The following is an 8,664-nucleotide window of genomic DNA, read 5'->3' as shown; positions in this document are numbered from 1 at the left end:
CTCTTGCCCTTGGACATTGGTGCTCCTTGTTCTCAGGCCTTTGCACCAAAAGCACAATCATTAAAAGAAGAATTAACAAATTGGATTTCATCAAAATTAAAAATTTCGCTGTGCAACAAACAATGTTAAGAGAATGAAAAGACAGACTACAGACTGGGAAAAAAAGTATTTGCAAACTACATATCCAACAAAGGACTAGTATCTAAAACATATATTTTTAAAAACCTCTCAAAACTCCATATTAAAAAGACAAACAATCCAATTAGAATATGGGTGGTAGACATTTAGAGGTATTTCCAAAATGGATATAAAGACAGCAAATAAGCACACTGAAAAATGTCCAACATCATTAGCCATTAGAGAAATGCAAATTAAAACCTTAATGAGATATCACTGCTATGTATCAGAATGCATAAAATAAACATTGGCAACCAAGTGCTAGGGAGTACACAGAAAAACTAGATCACTCATACATTGTTTGTGGGAATGTAGAATGGTACAACCATTCTGGAAAATTATTTGGCAGTTTCTTAGAAACTGAATAAGTTACTACTGTGTTATCCGTCAACTATATTCCTGAGCATGTATCCCAAAGAAATAAAGAGTTATGCTCACATAAAACCATACACAAACATACGTAGCAGCTTTTTTGATAATAAACAAACTGCAAACAACCGGATATCCTTCAGTGGGTGGATAGTTAAACCATGATAACCCATATACCATGGAATATTACTCAGCAATAAAAAGGAACAAAGTAACAATACTTGGGACAACCTGGATGAATCATATGCTGGGTGAAAAAAAGCCAATCCCAAAAGATTACATACTTAATGATTCCATTTATATAACAAAGTTTACATGCCAAAATTATAGAAATGGAGAACAAATAAGTGGTTGCCAGGAGATAAGGAGGGGTAGAAATAGGATGGAAGTTGGCATGGCTATAAAAGGGAAACATGAAGGATTCTTGTGGTGGAAATGTTCTGGGTATTAATTGTATCAATGTCATATTAATGTTAATATCCTGGTCGTGGTGTGCCTGGCTGGCTTAGTTGGAAAAGTGTGACTTTTGATCTTGGGGTCATGAGTTTGAGCTCCATGTTGGGCGTAGAGATCACTTAAATAAATACTTATTACCAAAAACATCCTGATTGTGAAACTGTACTACAGTTTTGCGAGGTGTTACTATTGGGGCAAACTGAGTAAAGGGTACATGGGTCTCTCATATTATTCCTTACAACTGCCTGTGAATCTCCAAGTATCTCAAAAAAAAAAAAAGAAAGTTAAAAAATGATTGTGGATAGACTAGTGATGGGTAGTAAGGAGGGCACGTATTGCATGGTGCACTGGGTGTTATACTCAACTAATGAATCATCGAACTTTACATCAGAAACCAGGGATGTACTGTATGGTGACTAACATAATATAATAAAAAAAATTAAAATAAAAAAAATGATTGTCAAGTTACATAATAGGTTCTATAATTGTCCCATAGAATGAACTGGATAATGTATTAGTCTAATTCTTTATTGCAAGCAACAGAATCTATTCTGGATAATTTACTCGGTAATGAAATCTATTCAATGATATTTGGAATTTCACAAATTCCAATGGGATGGGCAGAGAGACAGAATCAAAGGCTATGCAGCAAAAAACCCAGAACCACGCCATGCACCTCTCCTGCAGCTACTGCTGTGCAGACCCTGTGACTCCCATTGGCGATGCTGGCGAACAGACAACAGAAGCTCTGGCACTACATTTGCCCCAGGTTGATCCACACTGTTTCTCCTATTTTTCACTTTGCAACTGATGTCTGGTACAGGTGTCTCTAATTGGTAAAACCTAGATCACAGCCTGTGCCTAAGTACAGGAGAGTCTGGCAAAGCACTGCCTGGCTTCTAGCCTGGAGAAGTGGGATTTATAAAATTCCCCAACTCTAGAAAGGTGTTGAAAATATCTTTGTCAGCCACAAACATAATGAATATCCACCTGAGTCGAAATCAAGAGTCAGATGCTTAACGGACTGAGCCACCCAGCACCCTAGGTTCAGTTAGTTAAGCTTCTGACTCTTGGTGTCCACTGGGATCATGATCTCAGGGTCATGAGAAGGAGCCCTGCCTGGGCTTTGTGCTTAGCACGAGCCTGCTTAGGATTCTCTCTCTTCCTATACCTCCGCCCCTCCTCCCACTCGCACACACGCACTCTTGCTCTCTCTCTCTAAAGTAAATAGATAAAATCTTAAAAAAAAAGAAGAAGAAACATTTCAAATTCTGATGAATAGGGTAGGTAGACAAAAGAAGTATGCCTCTTTGATAACTTACCCATTTTCCCCCCCTCAGTTCTTATGATTTTCTATTTCTTGATCCAATGTGGATATATTGTATTTTTATTAAAAAGTCATAAATTTCACTTATCTTTTTGATTGTATTAACTGTGCCTAACATTTTAAAATTAGTTCTAACATTTTTTCCATTTCTATACATTCTTTTTGTTTCTAATTTTATTTTATTTTGCATTCCGTTTTCTTTTTTATTACAAAAAACATGTTCCTTTATAGAAAATTTGAAAATCAAAACAAAAAACAAACAAAAATCATTTGAAATCCAGGACCTAGTAATAACTCCAATGAACTCCCCAATAGCCATTTCCACTCATACCCCATTGGAAATACAGTTTAGGTGGATTGACTCCACCACCATACTTGGGGCAGGCCCCATTTGACCTAAGGTGATCAGAGTCATTTCACACCCCCACTCCCCACTGCCTCACCAATGCAGTTAGCTCAGTTATAATCAATCAGTGCCTGGCATCCTCCTGGCCATAGTGATTGGTTCAAGAGTGGACACATCACCTGGGTTGGTCTGGTTTAAAAAAGTCCAAGAATTCTATTTGTTAGGAGTAGAGAAGACTCCACCTCCATCCCAATCCAGGTTTGACTAGTATAAAGGAGAAAGATTTAGCCCCAGAGCTGCTGGAAGCCTGTGTGGAAGTAGAGCTTATATTCAGGAGATGGAGTTAACAATGGAGAGAGAGAAACTACGTCCTCATCCCATCACTTGGTTCCTAAAATCAGATTCTCCTAAGTCTAGTCCCCAGTTGTTTTCTCTTCCTAATTGAACAAGATGAGATTTCCACATTTAAGAAAATGTGTATTTCCCCTCTATCCCTGCTCTAGATCTACTTGTGTAGGTAAGGGGTCTCCAGGACAATTCTCTTTTGAGGACTGGAATTTCCCAAGCAAATCCTATTTTGAAATGATTTTTTTAACGGTGCTTTCCAGATTGTCTTGTACATTTTTTAAAACCTGTGGTCCATAAATATAGAACTGGCAGATGTCACTTGATTTTAGTACAGCAGTTTGAGTTTTGGTGCCAATGCTATGTTTGAAATGTAAGGATGTTATTGGATTTGTACTACCTATATTTAAAAGACTAGTGGGTTATTTGATCCTGGAATGCCTAACCACTCTAGAGAAGGGTCAGAATCACACTGTGGCTCTCCAAAAAAAGAGATGATCCAGAGGCTGACTGATTGTGAATGTCTGAAACTACAGGACAAGCACCCCTGTCCAGGCTACTACTCCTGAACTTACTGAAGCTCACTTAAAAGTGCTGTTCCTCCCCTGAATGAACCTTGGGACAGCCAATTCCCTTGAGGGATTGCAGATTGTCAAGAGACTGCCCAACTTTTCTTTTCTTTTCTTTTTTAAGATTTTATTTATTTATTTGACAGAGAGACAGCCAGTGAGAGAGGGAACACAAGCAGGGGGAGTGGGAGAGGAAGAAGCAGGCTCCCAGTGGAGGAGCCCGATGTGGGACTCGATCCCGGAACGCCGGGACCACGCCCCGAGCCGAAGGCAGACGCTTAACGACTGCGCTACCCAGGCGCCCCTAGACTGCCCAACTTTTCTTGCAGCACTTCCATGCTCACTGTACCTGGAGAAGCCATAAGACAACGCCTTAATCTTTCTTTGATTTAAGATTCTCCCCTGAGAGGTGGACGAAAGCGAGCAAGCTTTATATATTGAGACTCACTTGAAAAATAAAGAATCCATTCTGGCCCACCCCAGAATTAGAAAGAGTCCATGTGAAGCTCACTTCAACTCCCATTCTTCTATTTATAGATGGCAGGTAGAACTTCTAGACCTTGTGTATATTTCTAGTAGGCATTAATCAGCACAGCTGTTCTCTACTGAGGTCATAGCTTCTCCATTTTGTGTGAAAACTCTAATTCCTAGCATGTATTAAAACTACTGTACTCATTGTACCTGCCTCTGACCATGCGTGACATATGGGAGTTTCCACAGCCTCAAAGAATACACCACCTTCTCCAGGCCTCCATTCACTTCACCTTCTTGCTTAGATATTTTTGCTGTTTCTGAGTAGATCTAAAAAAAAAAAAAAGTAATAGAAGTGGGACAGGGCAAGGGTATACGAATTGTTCTGGCATCCAGAAGGAGAGATAGACAAAACAAGTATACAAATGAATACTGCAGTTTTAGGTGGTGAGAAAAAATAAAGCAGAAACAAGGGTGGAGAGAGATGGAGGGTAGTGGTAATGTAGCACCATTTTCGATAATGTGATCTGGCATTTGTGCCAAAGGAGTGAAGGAGTCAACCAAGTGATGTGAAGGAAGACTTAGAACTTCCCTTTATGTGTGATGGGAAGTCACTGGACAATTTTTAAAGTGTTAGCCAATTTCATGGGGAGGTGGTGTTGAAAAGCAGAAAAGCTGGTGAGGACGCTATTGGAATCATTGCAAACTCCAGGCTGGAAATAAACATATGAATTAAAGCAATAGCAATGGAGGTGGTAAGAAGCAGCTGAATTCTATTCAAAGACAGTGTCCATAGAACCAGTTGATGGATCCCATGTGAGATGAGATGAGATGAGATGAGATGAGATGAGATGAGATGAGATGAAAGAGACAGAGCAAGCATAATGCCTAGATTTGATACCTGAAGAGCTCTGTGAATTCTTATGGCATTTCCTAAGGGAAGGAAAACTGAGGGAGGGAGGGTGAGTGGGTGCCTGTAGAGAGTTCTGCTTTAGGTGTTTAAATTGAAGGGTGCTTTTTAGACATTGAAGTAGAAGTGTTGAGTAAGAAATTAAATATAAACATCTAGAGATCAACAGAAAGGTCAAAGATAGACATAACAAATTGGACGTTTGAATTTAAGTAGATCATCTTTAAAGCCAAGGGACTAGAGGAGATCATGTAGGGATGAATCTAAGAGATCAGAACATAGGCCTTTCCAACATTTGATGGCCAGAAAGAGAAGAAGCCAGGAAAAAGATTGATTTGGGGAATGTTAGGCTTGTGTGTATGTGTGTGTGTGTGTGTGTGTGTGTGTGTGTATGTACTTTGCTCCTTTTTTCATTGATAAATGTTGCAGATATCCAAGACATGTATGGGAGATGTATGGGTATCCATTCAGATCTCCTTATGTACTAGAATTATCCTATATCTATTAAATTATATTTATCAGAGATTTATCAATTTTCTTCTCTTCAAATAACCAGCTCCTAATGTTATGTATGATTTATACCAGTTATTTTCCATGTTATTAATTTATGCTTTTATATTTTTTCCTATTTTACTTTAGATTAATACTTTGTCTTGTTCTAGAATTTTACAGTATAATAGTTTTTTCACCAATATCTCTTTTTTATTTCTTCTTACTAAAGACCTTTAAATGAGTACATTTTCTTCTAAATGCTGTTTTGGCCACATCTCAACACATTTTGTTATGCAGACTTGTGTTTATTATTACTTTAAAATAGATTTTTAGGGGCGCCTGGGTGGCACAGTCGTTAAGCGTCTGCCTTCAGCTCAGGGCGTGATCCCGGCGTTATGGGATCGAGCCCCACATCAGGCTCCTCTGCTATGAGCCTGCTTCTTCCTCTCCTACTCCCCCTGCTTGTGTTCCCTCTCTCGCTGGCTGTCTCTATCTCTGTTAAATAAATTAATAAAATATTTTAAAAAAATAAATAAAATAGATTTTTATTGCATTCTTAATTTTATTCCTAAGCCAATGTTTACTTATAAAAAAGCATTTTTTAAAAAAGATTTTATTTATTTATTTGAGAGAGAGAGGGAGAGACAGAGAGAGCACAAGTAGAGGGGAGGGGCAGAGGAAGAGGGAGGGGGAAAAACAGACTCCCTGCTGAGTAGGGAGCCCAATGTGGGGCTTGATGCCAGGATCCCAGGATCCCAGGATCATGACCTGAGCCAAAGGCATACTCTTAATTGACCAAGCCACTAGGTGCCCCTTAAAAAGTATTTTTAATATCCCAAGAAATTAAGGAATTTATTAATATTTTTATTATTTCTTCTTTAAATGTGTTATGATTAGAGAATGTGTTGGGAGAATTCTTTCTATTAGGCTGGTTGTTGGTATTTTTAAAATACCTTTATAGTCTATTTATGATTTTTTTTTTTTTTGGTGACAGCTATACACTGGTATGTTTTTTATTTCTTTCATTAAATTTCTTAACAATTTGTTAAAATTGCCTTAATAAAGCCCAAGGCAGCCCCAGACTAACCAACTAACACCGCGCAGACTGGACTGAAGTTAAAAGTGTCTCAGCCACAATAGCAGGGCACATACAACACCTGGAGATACCCCTCAAAAGCACTGGGTTCCAGGGAACAGAGGACACTGTACTGCAGGGCACTACAGGACCTCTTCTTCATAAGGCCACTACATTCAAAAGCAGGAGTTGTAATTGATTTTCTTAACACAGAGGAACAGACATCGAGAGTTAGAAAAAAATGAGGAGATAGAAGAATATATCCCAAATGAAAGAACAGGGCAAAATCACAGCAAGAGACCTAAATGAAATGGAGGTAAGTAATATGCCTGATAGAGAATTTAAAGAAATGATCAGAATGATACTCACTAGACTTGAGAAGAGAGTGGAGGACATCAGTAAGACCCTCAACATAGAGGGGAAAAAATCAGCGATGAAGAACAAAATAAGTGAAATTAAGTATACTCTACATAAAGCACAATAACATTCACGTTATAGGGATCTCAGAAGGAGAAGAAAGAGAACAGGGTCGGAAAATTTATTTGAAGAAGTAATAGCTGAAAACTTCCCAAATCTGGGGGATGGAAACAAGAAATTCAGATCCAGGAGGCACAGAAAGCCTCCAACAAAATCAATCCAAGGAGGTCCACACCAAGACACATAGTAATTAAAATGGCAAAAAGTAATGATAAAGAGAGGATTTTAAAGCAGCAAGAGAAAAGAAAACAGTTACATACAAGGGAAACCCTGTGAGTCTATCAGCTGATTTTTCAGCAGAAACTTTGTAGGCCCAAAGGGAATGGCATGATATATTCAAAGTATTAAAAGGAAAAAAAAATCTATACCCAAGAATACTCTACCCAGCAAGACTATCATTCAGAATAGAAGCAGAGATAAAGAATTTCCCAGACAAACAAAAATTAAATGAATTCATGACCACTAAACCAGCCCTACCAAGAAATGCTTAAGAGAACTCTTTGAGTGGAAAGGAAAGATGAAAAGTAAAAGTAAGGAAAGTAAGTAGGAAACCCAGAAGCAGTAAAAATAATTATATCTGTAAAAATCAGTCAGGGGACTCACAAAATAAAAGGATGAAAAGTATAACATTATATACCTAAAACACTGGAGGGAGAGGAGTAAAGAATGAGTTCAAACTTTAGTGACCATCAAATTAATATAGACTGTTATATGCAGAAGGTGTTATATACAAACCTAATGGTAACCACAAATCAAAAACCTGTAAATGCAAAAAATAAAGAGAAAGGGGGGTGCCTGGGTGGCACAGCGGTTAAGCGTCTGCCTTCGGCTCAGGGCGTGATCCCGGCATTATGGGATCGAGCCCCATATCAGGCTCCTCCGCTATGAGCCTGCTTCTTCCTCTCCCATTCCCCCTGCTTGTGTTCCCTCTCTCGCTGGCTGTCTCTATCTCTGTCAAATAAATAAAAATAAAATCTTTAAAAAAAAATAAAAATAAAAATAAAGAGAAAGGAATCCACGTATATCATGAAAGAAAGCCAACTAATCTTGAAAGAAAAGAGTAAGGGAAGAAAGGAACAGAGATGAACAACAAAAACAACCAAAAAACAAGTAACAAAATGGCAATAAGTACATACCCATCAGTAATTACTTTGAACGTAAATGGACTATATGCTCCAATCAAAAGATATAGGGTGACAGAAGGGATAAAATAACAAGACCCATCTATATGGTACATACAAGAGACTCATTTCAGACCTAAAGACAAATGCACATTGAAAGGAAAGGATTGGGGAGCGCCTGGGTGGCTCAGTTGTTAAGCGTCTGCCCTCAGCTCAGGGCATGATTCCAGAGTCCTGGGATTGAGCCCCGCATCAGGCTCCTCTGCTGGGAGCCCATTTCTTCCTCTCCCACCCCCCCTGCTTGTGTTCCCTTTCTCTCTGGCTGTCTCTCTCTTTGTCAAATAAATAGATAAAATCTTAAAAAAAAAAAAAAAAAGAAAAGAAAGGATTGGAGAATCATTTATCATGCAAATGGAAGTGAAAAGAAAACTGGGCTAGCAATATGTTTATCAGACAAAATAGACCTTGAAACAAAGACTGTAAGGAGACATAAAGAAGGACACTGTAAAATCATAAATAGAACAATCCA

The sequence above is a fragment of the Ursus americanus genome, chromosome 3 (genome assembly GCF_024610735.1).
Source record: "Ursus americanus isolate L20-20 chromosome 3, mUrsAme1.1.p, whole genome shotgun sequence".
Lineage (NCBI taxonomy): Eukaryota > Metazoa > Chordata > Mammalia > Carnivora > Ursidae > Ursus > Ursus americanus.
Note: the sequence above shows the minus strand (reverse complement) of the source record.